Below are 18,823 nucleotides of genomic sequence, written 5' to 3' on the forward strand. Positions count from 1 at the left end.
CCAAATAAACAGGTCATTAAAAATCTTTTCTTTTGAGTACATGACTTCAGTTGTAGCTGAGCACACACTGGTGTAGGTTTGACTTCAGAAGAATAGGAATAAATGCAAGAGGAACAAAAAGATACTATGCAACTTCCCGTATCCTACATAAGAGTTTGTAGCTTAAGTGTTTTCAGAAGAGACTCTCTAGGCAGCTTTGTATCTCAGCTTTCAGGAGTGGTGTTCTGCTCTGGACGATACCATGTGCATAGGCAGGAGGGGCGGCTCAGTTGGTAAAGCAGTTGCTCTGCAAGCAGGAGAACCGGAGGTAGATCACCAGCATTTACACAAAAACCCAGGTGTGGCACTTGTGTCTGTAATCACAGCACTAAGGATGCAGAGACAGGATAATCTTTGGGGCTCTTTATTCACCTAGTCTAGCTCCCTTGGTAATGTGAACCCCTTTCTTCCTCTCAGCCAACCGTCCTACTTTCACATCCTTTATTTTGTTTTGTTTGGCTCAAGTCTCCTGCAAGGAGCCACCTCAGCTTCGTATTCTTGTTACAGGGGCCATTTCTACAAGATTGCACACTCCAACATGGAGAATTAGGAAATATTCATCTCTATCTTCCTAGCTGTCTTTCATCTATTTATTAGTCAGCCAATCAACCTACTTATCTACTTACCTACTTATTTGTTATTATCCATCTAATATTGTTTTGTCTTTCAGTAAGTTGGAATGTAACCCACTCATCATAGGTAAGATGTTTCTGTGCTTGTCGGTTGTGGGACTTAGAGTTTGTGACCCATCTACACATATCATCTGTTATCAGAATATAATACAGTTCTGGTACTAAATCTTCTTCCATGTTTTAAGGTGCTATGGAATGTAGCCAAGAAAAACCTGTTTACTTTATTGTTTTATGTCACATTATTTTCCTTTTCATCCACTAATTATTATCCACAACTTTCTATGAACAGGTGGTTGGCAGTGTGGGTAGACTTGTGGGGATACAAAATTCCACAGGAGACCTCTGAGATGCCTTCATTCCATGGTAGATTGAAATCCTCTGAGGATATTTAGTTAAACGTTCTAAAAATATTGCATCTTTGCCATGCATTCTTTTTAACCCACCAGGGTCAGTTTTTCCATTTTACCTTGTTTGTTAGGTGCTTTGTGACTTAACTTTGTTGTTCTTGAACAAACACATTTTGGAAACATGACATTGACTCTTCTTTGTGAAGGGTCTATCATGAGGAGGATAGTTGACTATAGGGATGATATTTTGGTTGACTCTTTCTGGTGCTCCCATCACAAAGTGCTAGAGCCCGAGGGACTTAAGAAATGACAAAGAATGACAACAACATGTTTCCCCCTCACAATTTGGGAAGCCAGAAATCACTGATCAGTGTACTGGTGGTTGGCTCCTTCCAAAACCTCTCCTTTGTTGGTGGAAGGCTCTCTTCTTTCTTGGCCTTGTCATTAACATTCTGTGTGTGTCTGTACCCTCATCTCCTCTTTAGGAGAGGAAGAGGTGCACTTTCTATGGTATACCAAATCAGAAACTAGCCACAAAGACTTACAGTATTGTATTTACATTTATACATTGTTTGTCCCGATAAGAACATTTTATGTGTTGTTTTTTATTCCTCTGGACAGTCTTGAGATACATGTATGATTTGAACTCCACAAATCCTGGGCTTTTGTTTATACATAAGGCCGGCCCTGCTGCTTACTTCACAGAGCTTGTAGGATAAAAAGAGATCAGAGATGTAGTATGGCTGTATAGCACCTGGATCAGAGGAGACTGTGAAGAATACTTGTTTATCCGACAGTGCTAAGTCCTATGCACTTTTAAGTCTGTGGCAACCATGCCCTTATCATAGTGGCACCATTGGAGTGAAGCACAAAAATACTCCATCTTGAGTATTTCTGTATGCAGCTTCCTATGTTGCTGGCTTGTTTTCAGGTCACTGTTTTGTATCCTCCACCTCCCAAGGATTCACTTTCATAAAAAAAAAAAAAAAAACAAAAAACAAAAAAAACAACTTAATGAAATTTCTGCCTTTATTTCCTAAATGACACTTTAATAATGTGGTGTGTTCAAAGGGGCTTCATATACAAATATATCCCATTTTAATCAATGTGTTATTTATGTCTATTTAATATAAGTGATGATACTCTGCCTTATGGGCTAGTCAGATTAATTGATATTGCTTTAATGTGCAAGGAATTTACAGGAAGGAATTGTTGACTTGGGAGTGTAATAAAGGCTGTGCTCTGGGCCATTTCTGCTTCACTGGCCTCCTTTGCTCCCTTCTTACCCACCCTTCTCATATGTCCCCTGGGCTTGGATTACGAGTCTGAACACACACTGTGGATTTGGAGCATCAGCTCTGTTTATGTTTCCTGAGCCACTGAGCTGCTGTGAAATGTGACTAGTGTTTCCAGGCCGGTTCATAATCCGAGGTGAGGGAGAGCCCATCTCTGTTCAGGGTCATTGAGTTTGAAAGCTCGAAGCACATCATCTGTTGGATTTTAAAACCCTGAGAATTTCAAGGGAGACGTAATCCACATGTATCTCATCTGTTTATAGCTTTTCTTATCAAAATGTTATGCTGTTAAACTCAGAGGTTCCCAGGATGTCAGTTAAACCTTTAAAGGCCCCTCATTTGATTGTGTGACAGGTCACCAGACTTGACAAGTGAAAGAGGCCCTGTTCCTATTTTTCAAAATCCTTAATTCCTCAAATTTAATTGTTTGTGTTTTTCCAAACTATGTGATTTAAGACGTGGATTCATTTTCATATTAAAGGTTGCCTAGTGCTATGGGGAATATAAGTAAGAGATAACACAAGGAGTATTGACACTACCATTTTGACTTAGAAATCTTAAGGGGAAAGAAGAGGATGTAGGAAAATAATTTTGTATTATTTTTAAAAATGAAGGGCCTAATTCCTTGATTTGTAGGGATGCAGTTCTCACTGAAGGTGAAAGGGCTTATTTAATAAGGGGAAATGGTGCTGGGAAGACCTTATGAAATTCAGTAAAAATCAACCACAATATGTCTGTTTTATGCTTTGGGACAGATTTTTGGTATTTTGAATGGTCATCCTCCCTTTGTGATGTTAGACGAGAAGTGAGTTATAGGTGAAAGGTCCCTGAATGTTGGGGTTGCACCAAAAGCATCTTTTACATCCACAGCATCTTCTCGTCACCGTCAGTAAAGACAGATTCTAAACCAGAGGCAATTAGCAGCCAATGTGCACCTTTTTGCTGTAAGTTCGGTGCACTTTTGGTGTTTGGTTGTGAGCTGAGCCTTTGACTGCTGAGCCTTCTTTACAGCTGGTTAGTGCATGATGCCTTTGTCTGTGTACCCATATACATGAAATGACACAATACCACCACAACCGTGTGAATGGTGTGGTAAGAAACATGAATGAGTTAGAGAGAATAGAATTACATGGATCAAGTTATGGTAAAACATATAAATGTTTTCAAATACAAAGTTTTTGTAATAGCATTGATAACTTACAAAATAACTCATGAAATCTCTAACTTTTATTCACTTATCCTTTAGAATAATGTCTGGGAGTGAGGCTGTGTTCACGATTAGCAAAAAAGAGCTTTGTGTAATATTTCACCTGCTGTGCTGTATTACAAGATACAGGCTCAGGAAGTACACCAGGAAGAATAACTTGGGAGAGTGCGAGCTAGTGGGAGTGGAGCGCACCGGCCGTTGTCGCCGTCGCCTTCCTCCTCCCCACACTGCAGACAGTGGGGTGACTAGGCCGTCGGCCCTCGAGCCGAGACTTGTCTCTCTTATTTAGTTCTTGGGAACTCTTGGCCAACATGAGTGATGTAGAGGAGAACAACTTCGAGGGCAGAGGGTCTCGCTCTCAGTCAAAAATCTCCAACGGGAACTCCTGCTTGCGTAAAATCAGAGAGCAGGTCAGGATCTCGTAGTCCATCGAAAGTTTCCAAACATTCTGAATCCCATTCTCGATCAAGATCAAAATCCAGGTCAAGGTCAAGGAGGCATTCTCATAGACGCTACACTAGGTCCCGGTCCCACTCTCATAGAAGACAATCTCGAAGTAGATCCTATATGCCAGAGTATTGTCAACGAAGAAGCCAGAGTCACTCTCCAATGTCTAATCGCAGAAGACATACAGGCAGCAGGGCAAATCCAGATCCCAACACTTGCCTGGGTGTCTTTGTCCTCAGTTTGTACACAACAGAGAGAGATCTTCGTGAAGTATTCTCTCGATATGGACCATTGAGTGATGTCAATGCAGTTTATGATCAGCGAACTGGAAGGTCACGTGGATTTGCTTTTGTGTATTTTGAGAGGATAGATGACTCTAAGGAGGCTATGGAAAGGGCAAATGGGATGGAGCTGGATGGTAGAAGAATTCGTGTGGATTATTCTATCACCAAGAGATCACAAACACCTACACCAGGCATTTACATGGGCAGACCGACTCATAGTGGTGGTGGAGGAGGAGGCGGCGGCGGCGGTGGTGGTAGATGACGGGATTCTTATATGATAGAGGATATGATCGAGGCTATGACAGATATGAAGATTATGATTACCGGTACAGGAGAAGGTCACCTTCTCCTTATTACAGTCGATACAGGTCACGGTCAAGATCTCGTTCCTATAGCCCAAGATGCTATTAATAACGGAGTGGTTGTGGCCAAGTTCTCTCTGCCCACCCCCCTTTTTCCCCTTCCCCCTTTGTTTACGGATTTCCAAGCTTCCAATGCTTCCTAGTCCTAAAGTCAAAACAAAAACCTGGTTTATTTCATCTATTGTGTGGCCAGTTGTGTTGCTGTTTTCCACCCTCTATTATACTCTTAAAGGTGTAATTGTCATGTAAGTTCTTGAACAGCTGAGTAGAAAGGAGCCTGGTGTTAGACTTGGTGGTTCTTCTCTGCCTTTACTATGAGGAAAGAAATGATCTTTTGAAAGTTTTTATGATGGATATTGTAGTAGATGTCCTTTTATTAGAAATCTGCAGTTATAACAAACTGCTTTTTAACCTTCTTTGGGGAAAGATAAATAACACTTGAAGTAGATCAGTCATGTCAAGTTTGTCTGGAGTGGCATGGAACAGCCGATTAGTCGAGTGTAGAAAGTTTGAAGCTGTAGGAGAAAATATGAAGAATGTAACTTTGAACCTAAAAAATTAAGTCACCTTTTAGGAATTAAAAGCTTGTAGATTCCTATAAAACTTGTTATATTTGAAGTTACATGTTAAACCTTATAAACTTAAAGTGTGATTTTTATGTTAAATTTACAGAAACTTAAGTATTCCCTTAATCACTGAAGGAAAACCTTTATTTATTACCTAGAACAATTGTATAACTTGCTGTTAGAAATTTTGGTATTGGTTGGTTATTGATTTCGTGGGTTATTGTATTGGATAGGATCCTAAAATTCATGTGGGAAAGAGTAATTTCAAATAAAAGTTAATTTGAAAATGTAAAAAAAAAAAGAATAACTTGATTCTCATGAGATCTTTATTCTCACTTTTTTGTATTTTTTTTCAAAAGTCTCAGAGATTGAAAATGCACAGAGTCAAACATAAAGTTAATTTGTCTGATGTTTTTCTTGCATTCTGGCCTTCCCATTACATAAATTTTGGCTCTGCTACGTGGCATTGGGTATTAGGCAACCTCTCTGAGATGGTCTGCTAGCGTATAGAATGACTACTACTGTGTTGCTAAGTGAACACATGGTCAAAGAGCCTTCTAAATGTGTGTGTTTGTACCCATAAAGTAGTAGTTAGAGGAGCTTCTTTTTGCATAGGGCAAAGATTATTACAGAGACTCATAACTGGTCAAAGGGCTAAAGAATATGGGACTGTTGAATTCTCAGCTCTGAATGGGACATCTATAGCAACCCCTTTCACGGCTTAGGAAACATCATGGAACAAGTGTAAGAGTTGGAGGATGGGGAGAGGTGTGAAATGCTGTCTTCAGAATATAACATGGCCACTGTAACACGAATACAAAGTTATGGTGGCTCCTTGCAGGAGACTTGAACAACAACAACAACAACAACAACAACAACAAACCAAACAAAAGATGTAAAAGTAGAACAGACTCTGGTTGAGAGGAAGAAGGGGGTTGAGTCAGTGGGAGGGTAAAGGGGATGAGAGAGAATGTGGTATGATTACAATGCATAACCTATATGTATGAAACTGACACAATGTTTTGTTTTAATAAGAGGGGATAAAAGAACCACATGCCTCATAGAGTGCTTTGCATATTAAATATGATCTCCAATATATACTGTGTAGATGAGGGAAAGCTATCAACACTCAGTAGCTGTCATTTTGTTGCTGCATGACTAAGAACATGCATTTCTCCTCTCAGAAAGACTTCCAGACTGTGTGGTCTGTCACTGAATATAAGTTGTTTCTTGAAAGCTGAACCATTTCTTTGAGATCAAAGTTTCATCTTTGCTTTCCTTTCCAGATTTTTAAAGGACTGTTTATCCTCCTTGCTTTGAAGGTGTTATAGAAGGTGGGTCATTCTATGATGGAATTACATTGACGTTTGTCCTGGTGAAGATGTCCCAATGTAGTCTGGGGAGCAACACCATTTTAACAGTATCATTTCCACATCCCTGAGTAATAACAAAAAGAAATGAGCAAATGTTCACCAGCAAGATGGCTCGAGTTCCTAGAAAGTAAGGCCCTTCCCTCCTCTCCTAATCAAAGGACAATTTGACAGGAAGTGTTGAAGTGAGAAGTTTTCTTTTTATAAAACTAAAGGAAAGGAAAAATCAAATAGAAATTGCTGCTGAGGGAGAGAGAGGTTTGGAGAACTGTGACAAATCCCTCTGGGGTCCAGATTGTGGGCACAATGGGCAAGGGCAACTTTAGTCGAACAATGGGAAATCAGCCGCTAGCCTGAAGTGAACCATTTGGCTTCTTGACAAAGGGGGAAAGAGCCAGTATTTTAGAAAGAGAGGTGAGCCCGGGGAGCTGGTGCACACGAAGTTCTTTTATCTGAGAACAAAATGTCAAAGCATTAATAGACGGTTTACTGGAACCGACTGGCATCTGAGAAAGACTGGCATGCTTCAGCAAGGTTCTGTTCCCAGGTAGTTGGAGCAATGCCAAAAAAAATTGTCTTTAAGGAAACACTTGATAGTATATTCTAGCCTTTTGAACACAGTGATTTTCTTCTTTTCCTTCACAATTATAAATATAGGGATCTTTTTAAGCCCAAGGATCAGAATGAGGCTAAAGGTGCATTGTTTTGAGGGTATGTCAAGTTCTCGTTTCCACCTCAATTGCATTAATAACATTATGTGTTCATTTTTACTTTTCCATTTCCCATACTGCACGGAGGTAGATCTAAATCAAATCTTTATGTGACTGAATGATTGTGAAGAAACAGAAATGCTGTTTGAAAAGGTTGCACTGCTGTTCGTGATCTTGAAGTGGTCATGTGAACACTGCTAAAAACCTGGTTTCGATGTGTGAAGGAATATTGTGTTGGAAAATGCTGTAAGGAAGTGTGGGTTGAACAGAAGCTGAGGAGTCTTAAGTGGATCCCTAATGTGCCAGGTGAGTCTTCCTACAAAGGAATTTGCCTGAATTGTTCATGAATTCCTCACTGGATTTGGAAATCAGCACACTTCGGTTGCCCGTAAAGTGGAGTATTTTCCATTATACAAAATTTGCCATTTAAGCGAAGAAGTGAAGAATCCAGGAGTAGAGACAGGATTTAAGTGAGTACCTTCCTAGGAAACTCCAGGAAAAGGCAGTGCTGTAAGTTGTATTTAAAGTTAGTTCTTGCTGCTCTGGATGGAGTATTCATCTGTGTGTCGGACACTGGTTTACCCAACAGTGTTTGGGACTACTTTCTCTTTTGCGGGGGTTCAAGCTAGAACAGGGGACATACGAAAACAAGAAATCGTCAATGCATGATTGCCTCTTGTGTCAGATGTAATCAGCAGACATTTGCATAACTTACTGGGAGGAAAGACATGTCAGGCTCTTAGCTGATAAAATTTGCCATTCAACTAGCAAAGATATTTAATCGCTGGATCTACAAGGACTCAGTTTACTCTACGAAAGGGGACTAGGAACAGAGCTATCTTGCATGGAATCTGTAGCCTGTTTTTAATGCTTCATCAGGAGGGTTCAGCCTCAGGAACCTTATTTGCCAACTGAGTTTATGATTTCCTTGAGTTTCAAATTCTGTTTTTCATGTTCAAAATGCTAGAAAACGATTGTCACAAGCAAAGGTCAAATAAAGTGCTGAAAATTTTCAGAAGAAACTTTTTGAGTTAAAACTTCATGGAATATCTCATGGCCATGGGTGTCACATGTGACAATGCAGAAAAGTGAACTTGGGTCCGAGGGCTGTGCAAAAGCGTGAAGATGTGGGGCGAGGCTGGGACGAGGAACAGGTGGTGCCCTTTTCCTTTTTGGACAGAGTATTTATAAAAAATATTTGTATAAAAAGTGTCTTAAGTAAATAGGAACCTAAGATTAAAATGAAGAGATCTTATTTCTGATATTTAAAAAGCCCACCAATGAAGATTTGTGAAATATATAAAATCATAAGAAAATAAACTCACTTGTAATTCAACTAATATGCAGAGATAATTGTAGTTAACATTTTGATATTTTGGCATACTTTTATCTTTATTTTATGCATTAATATGTACATATTTGTATAATTGTGCTCTGGTCACATACATGATCTCATTACCTATCTTAAACCTTATTCAAGATGGATCCATCTTAAGTCCTTCAATGTTTCATCCTGTGCTCCTCAGTATTCTTTGCTGGAGGTCAGGTTTGTTTCTGATGATATATCAATGCTGGGAGTTTCTTTTTCAGAGAATGGTTTCACTTGGCGTCCCATTATATGTTCCTGGAGGGGAAAAATGAGTCTTTGGCACCCAGGGCCTAGTATTTACCTGGAATTGGTACTCATAGCTTTTTGAACAATACTTATGGCATTTTAGAAGGAGGACCAAATGCAGATGCATTGATGATCCAAGACACCATTTCATCATGATTGCCTTTGTGCATCATGTGAGCAAATCACCAGAAGAATGTGTGCTGATGGAAGCCGTGGTGGGACAAATGAGTGGAGTGGCATATACAAGCAGGTGTTAGTAAAAGACAGAACAAAATCTAATGCTTCAAGTGTGTGATCCCAAGGATAGGACAGCACAGAAAACAGTTAAATTCAACTGGTAGAAAAAATGAGGGAAATAACTAAATCTATCTATCTATCTATCTATCTATCTATCTATCTATCTATCTTTAAAATAACTGAACAGCAGAATTTTAGACTATGATAAAACAGGGAAAGTTGAACTTAAATAACAAGCATTTGGAAGCATGGCTGCCTGACTGACTGAGAAGGGGGCATGACACTTCCACTTTTCTTTAAGGGACAAATACTTGGTTCCTTATTTTAAAATTTTAATTTATTTTTATTCATTCTGAATCCACAAGTGAACTTGTCCTTATTTATGGTCTACCATAGGTTTCATGGAAGGAGTTTCTTGTCTCTGCCACTGTTTTGGTGATGAGAATATTTAAATTACTTTAATCAGTTTTCAAGTATACGTTAGTATTATCTATAGTCACCATGCAGTATGATAGTTCTGAATTTATTACTGCTATCTCACTAAATTTAGTATCCTTTGACTAAAATTTGCACAGTGCCTCACCTCCTCCTCTCTGGTAATCATTACTGTACTGTTTGTATGTTTAAAGGTATTACTTGTGAGTTAGATCATATGGTATTTGTATTTCCGGGCCTGGTTTATTTTACTTAGCCTCACGTCTTCCAGGTTCACCTGGTCTGTCAGAAACAACAGGATTTCTTTTATGTGATTAAATAATATTCCATTACATCTGTAGCTGTATTGTCTTTATCTATCCATTGACATCTAGATTGATACCATATCTTGGCAACTATAAATAGTGCTTTGGTAAACTTGAGAGTACAGATTTCTTTTACAAACTGATCTCATTTTTCTGGAATATATAGTAGTGGGTGAGGGCCTGCTTTCTGGTTAGGACATCTTGCTGTAACCTAACTTGAATGAAGGGATGAGGGAGATTCCATGTATCTCTTTTATAAAGGTATTGGCCCTGTTCATGCACGATTCATGCTTATGACACAATCACCTCTCCAAGTACTTCTATTAATGCCATCATATCAGAGGTTGGGACTTTACCATAGGGATCATGTGGGAACATATTCATTCCATGGTACCAGGGCCATCTGTGATTAGACTGCCCACTGTTCAGATACTTGTTAGTTATCTGATGAGGGAAACTGAACCATAATTGTAGCTGCTATATCAATGGCTCAGTGATACCTACAGAATGCCTGTTGGTACCTACAGGATTCTCACCTTTAGCTTGAGTTTTACACAATTGCTTAATTCTTAGGTATGTTAGAGACATTTATAATCACTAAAAGTAGTATAGCCATGATGGAAATCAGTATGGACTTTCCTCTCAAAATATAAAATAGAGCTACTCTATGTGTGATTCAGCTATATAACTCCTATGTATATGTCCAAAGGGATCTAGGTGAGTACACAGAGATGTTCATACATCCATGTTCTTGCAGCATTATTCCAATGGCCAAGTTATAGTCAGTTTTATACTAATAGCAGATGAATGAATGGATAATGACAATCACACACACACACACACACACACACACACACACACACAGAGTGAGATATTTGATTTGATTACACTATGTAAAGATGCGTCACTGTTACTGGCTTAATATAAAGCTACATGATCAATAGCTAGTCAGGGAGACTAGGTGAAACTTCCAGGCAAAGAGAGGAACTGGGAATAAATCTAAGCATGCAGAAGAGATGCCAGCCAGATGTGGAATGAGTTGGACATACAGAATGGGATAGAGGTAAAAGCCACATGGTGCAATGTAGATTAATAAAAAATATGGGTTAATTTAAGTTATAAGAGATAGTTGAAAAAAAAGCCTAAACTAAAAGCCAAGCTTTCATAATTAATAATAAGTCTACATGTCATTATTTGGGAGCTGGCTGGTGGGACAGAAAAAAACTCATTACATATAGTGCCCCATGTTGAGTGCCAAATTATATTTTTTCTGTCTGCTTAGCAGTTGTGTATGAATTTACTGATAATTTAGCTATTGTCCTTGGCCCCACGACACCACAGTTAGTGCCCAGCAGTCATGGCCTGGTGAGGCTTCCAGTCCTGTGGGCACAGTATAGGTTTAAATTAAGTCTCTATTGTTCTTTTTATCAATAAGACTTGGGAGTCAAAATCTGGGCTAAAAACTTGCTAGCTCAGAGAGGTTGAGTGACAACTACCTAATCTTACTTTTTGGCTGGAGACATAATAAGAGATGTATGTCTTCCCTCATCCCAGAACCAAAAGGAAAGCTCCAACTCTAGTCCCAATTCTTCCATTCTTATGTATCTTTTCTATCTATATTGCTGGCTTCTCTATGGCTAATTCTGGTCAGCTGGTCACTGGCTCTACTCCTGATTCAAGGTTTAACTTTATTGGCAAGTCTTAGAAGGGTCAGAGTGCAATCAAAATATCCCACAACACACACACACACACACACACACACACACACACACACACACACACACACACAGAGATACAGACAGACAGACAGACAGACAGACAGACAGACACACACACACACACACACACACACACACACACACAAGCCACAATAGAGTTTTACCTACACATAAAGAGTCACAGAATTATGTCACCTGCAGAGAAATGGATGGAGGAGATCATTATATTGAGCTAAATAAGTCAGATTCACAAATAAAAATACCACATGCTTTTACTCAGAATCTAGATTGAAAATAATTTTATGTATGGTGTTAAGTAAAGGTGGGGCATATTTTGGGGAAATGGCCAGCAAGAAGGGCTAGTGGTGACAAGGGTGGGTAATGGGGACTGAGTTTGGTCAGATCACATTGTATGGGTGAATAGCAATGTCATAACGAAGTCCATTATTTTGCACAATTAATGTACACTAATAAAAGTAGAGACATTCATGCCTCTAATCAGTTAAAAACTGGATTTTTCTTTGGCTTCCAAGATATTTATATCCTTTCCCCCTTCCCACTTTAAAATCTTTTTAACTTAATGAGATTTGAAGATATAAAATGTCTTTTTCAAATATATTGAAAGATATTTAAACCTGATGAAAGTTTTGAATCTCCATTTTTCTAAATTTTATCTCCCTACAAATTTAAAAATGATATCTGGTAGACACTAGTTATATTTATTATGCTTTAGAAAAAAACAAAAGGGTGGTGAAATAATAAGCAATTTTACATGTTGCACAGATCTTTTATTGGTGCTTATAAATGATGAGTGACATCTCCCAGCTCTGTTTCGCTCTACCAATAATCAGCTGTTATTTATACACTGAGATATTGCTTCATGGCCTTGGCCAGGGTTAAGTTTAATTATTTTTTGATAAGAGCATTGTGGGAAAATGAGCCAAGAACTGACTCACTGAGAATGACATCCAGTCTTGGCCATCTTAGCAACTGAGGCTTGCACAGTTTGATTCTGTAATTCAACCTACCTAAACCATTAAAACAGAAATGCCTGTCCAAATGGATCTTTTTCCTCTTTTTTAAATTTTTTTTTCTATTTTTAATGTACATTTCTTGCATAGGTTAGCAATATGTAATTGTCAGAAGTGAACTTGAAAAAAGTGCATCTATTCTAATTTGAAACTCATCCCATACCTTTTGAAGAAAATATTTGGTGATTTTGACGTCTTTGATTGGCATTTCATATACACAGAAAAAATGAGTCTAATGAGAGCCTAACTGCAACGATATACATTTTTAGTTTTCTCCCACAGTGAATAACTTTTCACTCCAGTAGAGGTAAGCCTTTACTTCAAGGGCACTCTGTGGAGGATGAAGATTCTTGGACTCCTCTGTTTTTTTTTTTTTTTTTAAACTTATTATGTGTCTGAAAAAAGAAAAAGGAGCATGGCTGTTTTTACATCTCCATTGGATGTCAGTTGTAATCATGTTCAAGTCGCAAACAAAGCTCAGTGTGAGTGAGCACGAGGGTATCATCTATCAGTGGCATCTCCATATTGGAGCAGTTGTGCCATTCACAATAAAGGCAACAGACATTCTGTTTCTGGCAAAACACTCAAACTCATCTTAGTTTGTGCGGATTATTGTCGATGTGTTGTTAACATAGGAGTGACCTGGAAGGGAGCCAGTTTCTCTGTTCTGTGTCTAAAAATGGATCACTGTACTGCTGTGAGCACCATGAAATCAATACAGAGAATCATTTGTTGTGGAAGTTATAGTCTGAAATCCTGAAAATTCTCAATCTAGACATCAGACCATAATGATTGAGGGCTTGTTTACATAGCTTTCTGGGCTAAAGGAGTAGTTTTCCTCTCTTACTCTCTTTAAGCAAATACTATCTTTCTTTATTATTATTTTTTGATAGATCATCATCGACATTAATAAGAAGCAAGACGGTGATGGACTTTATACAATGTCTGAGGAAGACTCAGGAATAAGAAAATTAGCTTTTTTAATTAGCTCAAATAAAGGACAGGACATGCTGTGGAAACATTATAGATTCCAAGAAGAACACATCAAATGGTTAGGCTTCTGTCCATGAAGTCACAATCTGAGCTTCTGTTTGAATCATCTGTCTCTTCTGGAAACAAGAGGTAAATGTTAATTTCCACTGTGAGGGCACTTAGGCTGTGTTGTCTAGAAACAGACCTTTGGCATGTGGGCAAGATGCGACAAACTCTCAAAGGAAGAGACCCTATGACTGAACACTTGTGGCTTTATAAGAAGAGGGACAGAGACCAACATTCTTGTGTGTGCATGCACACATGCAAACATGCCCTGCATCATTTTAGATTATTCTGGAAAGACTACACCAGATGTGGTCCACTTTAAACCAGAACTGTGAGCCAAAAGTAAACTTCTCTATTTTAGATTTTAAAAATGTGAATCTTTTCTCTTGTGTATGATGTGTTTGTATGAGGGCATGCGTGTTTGTGCTTGTATATGAGAGTGTGGGCATTAGTATGCCATAGTGTGCATGTGGATGTCAGAGCACAACCTTGGGTGTTGGTCTTTACCTTCCAATTTATTTAAGACAAATTCTCTTGTCCTCATCACTGCATGCAGCAGGCCAGCTGGCCCTTGAGCTTTTGGGGATTTTCTTTTTTAGTTTTTTGAGACAGGGTTTCTCTATGTAGTTTTGGTACCTGTCCTGGATCTTGCTCTGTAGACCAGGCTGGCCTTGAACTCACAGAGATCTGCCTGGCTCTGACTCCTGAGTGCTGTCAGTAAAGGCGTGTGCCACCACTGCCTGGCTGCTTTTGGGGATTTTCTTGTCTCCCATCTCACTGTTTGAGTGCCGAGATGCCAAATGTGCACTCCCATGTCTGGCTTTACATGGATCCTGGGAATCTGAACTCAAGTCGCCATATTTGTACAACAAATGCTTTATGCATTGACTCATTTCCCCAGCCCACAATCCTCTTTTCTTCATTACTTACTATTGTATGACACTTTTCATAAGGAGACATGAACAAATGTCTACTCACCCTAGAGAGGGAACCAAAAACAGAGCAAAGTATTGATAACACCTAAGTCTGACTTGTAAACCAATGAGTTTACTGGGGTTACTTATAGAAGTACGGATGAGGGGTTACACATAGGAACACGAGTCAAAGGAAGCTGCAATATCAAAAGCCCACACTAGCATGGGTAACAACTTATGAAAAGTAGAATTCTGGAGCTCTTTGCCCAACTTGTGGGAAGTTTGGCATGTCAGGGAGTCTATTGTTCTTAGCATTCTTACTTCTTATATAGCCTTGGTCAGGGAGGGCTCTAGTGAATCCTGTAAATGTTAGGGACTTCCTGAGTCTTATGAGTTGTTTACTTCCTAAGTCTTGAGAAGCCTCCATCTTCAACCTTTTGAATCTTAAGGAGCTTCACTCCAGGATGGTGTGTTTCAATTTGGAAGAAATTGGTACACAACACTTAGCTAGTCTGTTATTTGTTACCAGCAGTAGAAAGTGCACCAGTTCAGCTGATCAGGCCTTTTATCTTTGGATGCTTTCTTCCCTGTTAGTCTCAAGCTTATTCATCTTGCACCAGGACTTATGTAGTTACTGAACATCACTTTTACATGATCGCTTGCATCAAATGCCTGTATCTACAGCTGGCAGGCTCAGACTTTCAGTGCCCCAATTCTAAAATCTTTATATATTAATCTAATTTTGAGTGATACACTGGTGGACTTAGCCCACGGCCAATTCCTGACCACTCAGATATGTTCATGAACTGTGTAGTAGACATGGCTGTGGTAGGTGCTATGGAAGTAGCTATTATTGGAGCAAGTATTGATAAGCATGTCTATTTATGTACTGTTATGTGTCTGAATCAATAGCCATAAAATTTTTCTTCCAAACCATCAAGAATAATGTTTATACCACCTCAGCATCCTTCTATGTGCAAACCCTTGAAGCCATGCTTTTTCTATTATATGTAATATGCTCTGGTGTTTCCCTTTAGATCTAATGGATTCCATTAAATAAAAGTATACAGTCTCTCCTTGCCAAATTGATTTCATGGTCACTAATGACTTAGAACTGTCCCTTCCAAAGCTCTGGCCTATGCAGTTCATTATATTGCTTTCTTTTGTAGCCTTCATAATTGTAACTGATTCTCTTGTAGTTTGCGATTTCCTTTGCAGCAGATGTAACAATTGCAGCTGCCTCCCTTGTAAAACCACAAACCACATTAAAGCAGTCTGTGTCTATCTTGTTTACTGCTGTACTCCCAGCACCTGACGGAGCTCTTGGCACATAGTAGATGCTCAATTGAGTAAATATTGATGAATGAGTGAGTGAAGGCCGGAGCAGATGGTGCCCTTAATGGGCTCACTTGGCTCTTTGCAGGGAGGAAATTCAGATAGGTATAACATGCCTCACCTCAGTATGGCCCTGCGTGAGGGAAAGCAGACGAAAAGCCCAGTAGGCTTCTTGATGGAGCCAGGAGGGCAGGCCAAAGAGCTAGGTTTCCAATGAGTCACAGATAACTGACTGCTATTCTCTGAACCGGGAAAACTGACTAAGATGGGGAAGAGTCGATATCTGGTCTGAGCTCAGGTCCTTTGATTCTTCATTTAAAATTGATTCCTCCAAGTTGCAATACCTTTTTAGTTGAATTTTCTAAATCTTCATTTTTATGCATAGCTCATCACAGAGAAGAAAAGGGGGGGGAGGGAAATCCCATATAGTTTTTTTTTTTAATATTTACATGTTTTTTTTATTTGTGGTGTGTGTGTGTGTGTGTGTGTGTATGAGGCTGTATGTGTTTATGTACATCAAGTGCATGCAGGTGCTCACAGAGGCCAGAGGGCTTCAGATCCCCTGGCACTGGAGTTACAGATGTTTGTGAGACACCTGATGTGGATGTTGGTAACTGAACCTAGGTCCTGTGCAAGAGCAGTAAGCTCTCCTAACCGCTGAGCCATCTCTCCACCACCCTCCCTCTATACATGTTCATACCTTTCCCCTGATGGAGCAGAGACATATGTCTGGGAGACTCATGGCACAGAGCTCTGCTGAAGCTCTTGCTTCTTCTCACCCTCCCGCCAGGTCACTGACTCCCATCCCGTTGGGATTCATCCCAGTCACTGCTGCAGTAGCTCTCATCGGTCTCTAAGAGTTGGCTCAGAAACACCTCATAGAGGCATTTAAATTACCCATTTGTACATATTTGTGATCTTTAGGACAATTTAATAATTATAATGGTTTCATCTCTCGACCTACCAAACAGTCTATGGGTACAACATCGAATTTATATAAAGCATGCCCAGAAGGATAGACTTTTGATCGTGACTCCTTAGCACCCTCCAAGCAGGGCAGAGATAACTATTGGCTATACTCAAGAACTTTCATGTGTTTCAAATGTTACCTTTCAGGGTGGAGATGCCCACTTCTTAAAATTCATATTCATTGTACTGAGTTAAAATTGTCAAATAAAACTCAATTCATTATATATAGGATATGTATGATTTTAGAATATTGGGGGATAATTTTGTCTAAAGCTAATGTGTTTTAATTCTTTATTAGGCTGTATGAGATTGTAGGGTACAGAAGACTGAAGCCTCTTAGCTTCTCCCAAGCAACTTTTTTCACTTTAATAAAAAAATGCTATGAGAGCATTTGTAGCGGTAGGAATGGTGTTCACAGCACATCAGCTGATGCCATCCATAGCTTGTGGGCAACAGTCTCTTGTTCTTCAGGTCAATCTACTTTGGTTCCTTAAGGGAGTAGCTATGTAAACATTGTACTAAAGTCAGGGTGATGTTTTTTTTGATGGGGCTGGGACAAAGGTCTCTGGGGTTCCCTCTTCACAGAGATGTAATAAACTACTTTCATCACTGGTCTTGTTAGTTCTTGTGTGCCTTAGGAGTACAATTCTGGGTTTCCAATCTGTGAGTAACCTACACAGCTCTGCTAAAGTACCCTACAGCTCTGCTAAAGTACCCTAAGGCCTGTTGGGAAGATTTATGTTACTATTTCTCATTTTCAGTATGTTGTAAATGAAGAGTTAATGACCATGTGTATGTATACATACATAATACATACACACACATATATGTATATATAAGATATATATATATATATATATCTTATATATACTTGCAATAGGCTACTGTTAATCCCACTGAATATGAGTAAAGACCATTACCCAATTCTTTGGTCAAATTATACAAGCTTTATTTTCTGTCAGACAGGGCTATCTCCCTAAAGCAGGCTTTGAGAAAATAGCCTCCAACACAGGAGAAGGTGAAGTTTATAGAGCTCCCCCTAAAACTTCAAGACTAGGGGATTTTCAAGGTTGGGGGATTCCAGAGGAAATTTGATTATGTAGAAAATTGGTCCAACATTTCAAAATTATTGGGTTAAACATCATATATTGTCAAGGTGGACATCAGGGTACAGAGTGTGGAACATGTCAAATCCCAGAAAATATGTCAAGACCTGGTCATACCCAAGTTTTACCAAAAACAGGAATGAATTTGACTTATTTTGACTTTGTAATTAGATGGCTTTTAATCTTAAGATGGAGTCAGGCTGTTCCATCACAACCTACAAATACTTTCCCATTAAAATATATGTGTTCTGCTAATAAAACTTAGTTTTCTTTCATGATAAAAGAGACATGTTCCTGGAAATTATTTAGTAACCATATAACACAAATTAGAAATAATCCTTAATATTTTAAAAAATATCATTAGATAGTAGCGTGGATTTGACTGTATTTTAGAGATATGCATTATTACATTTATTCAGGTTTGATTTGTGTGTGTGTGTGTGTGTGTGTGTGTGTGTGTGTATGTGTTCATGTGTGTGTGCATGTGCCAACAGTGTACATGTGGAGTTAGAGGACAGCTTTCATGAGTTCATTTTTTCTATAATGTGGGTAATGGGGACTGAATGCAGGTTTTTAGACTTGGAACCAAGTGCTTTTACCCCACAGAGCTATTTTGCTGGCCCAAGATATATAAGCTTAAACTTATAGAGCTGGATGTGGTGCTACATGACTTTATCCCAGAACTTGAGAGGCATGGCAAGCAGATCTCTGTGAGTTCAAGGCCACCATGGTTTAAATAGTAAGTTCCAGGACAGCCAGGGCTGTGTAGAGAGATCCTGTCTTGAAAAGAATATATCAAGCTTCCAGAAAAATGATCTAGTGTATTGGATTTGCCACAAAAACAATTTGAGGAAGGAGTAG

At 39.1% G+C, this 18,823-nt stretch overlaps 1 pseudogene; it reads left to right on the forward strand.

Moving 5' to 3' along the window:
- Nucleotides 1-3,831: 3,831 nt before the first annotated feature.
- LOC114703615 lies at nucleotides 3,832-4,664 on the forward strand (annotated as a pseudogene).
- The last annotated feature ends 14,159 nt before the right edge of the window (nucleotides 4,665-18,823 follow it).

This window comes from Peromyscus leucopus, chromosome 4, assembly GCF_004664715.2.
Source record: "Peromyscus leucopus breed LL Stock chromosome 4, UCI_PerLeu_2.1, whole genome shotgun sequence".
In the NCBI taxonomy this organism is placed as follows: domain Eukaryota; kingdom Metazoa; phylum Chordata; class Mammalia; order Rodentia; family Cricetidae; genus Peromyscus; species Peromyscus leucopus.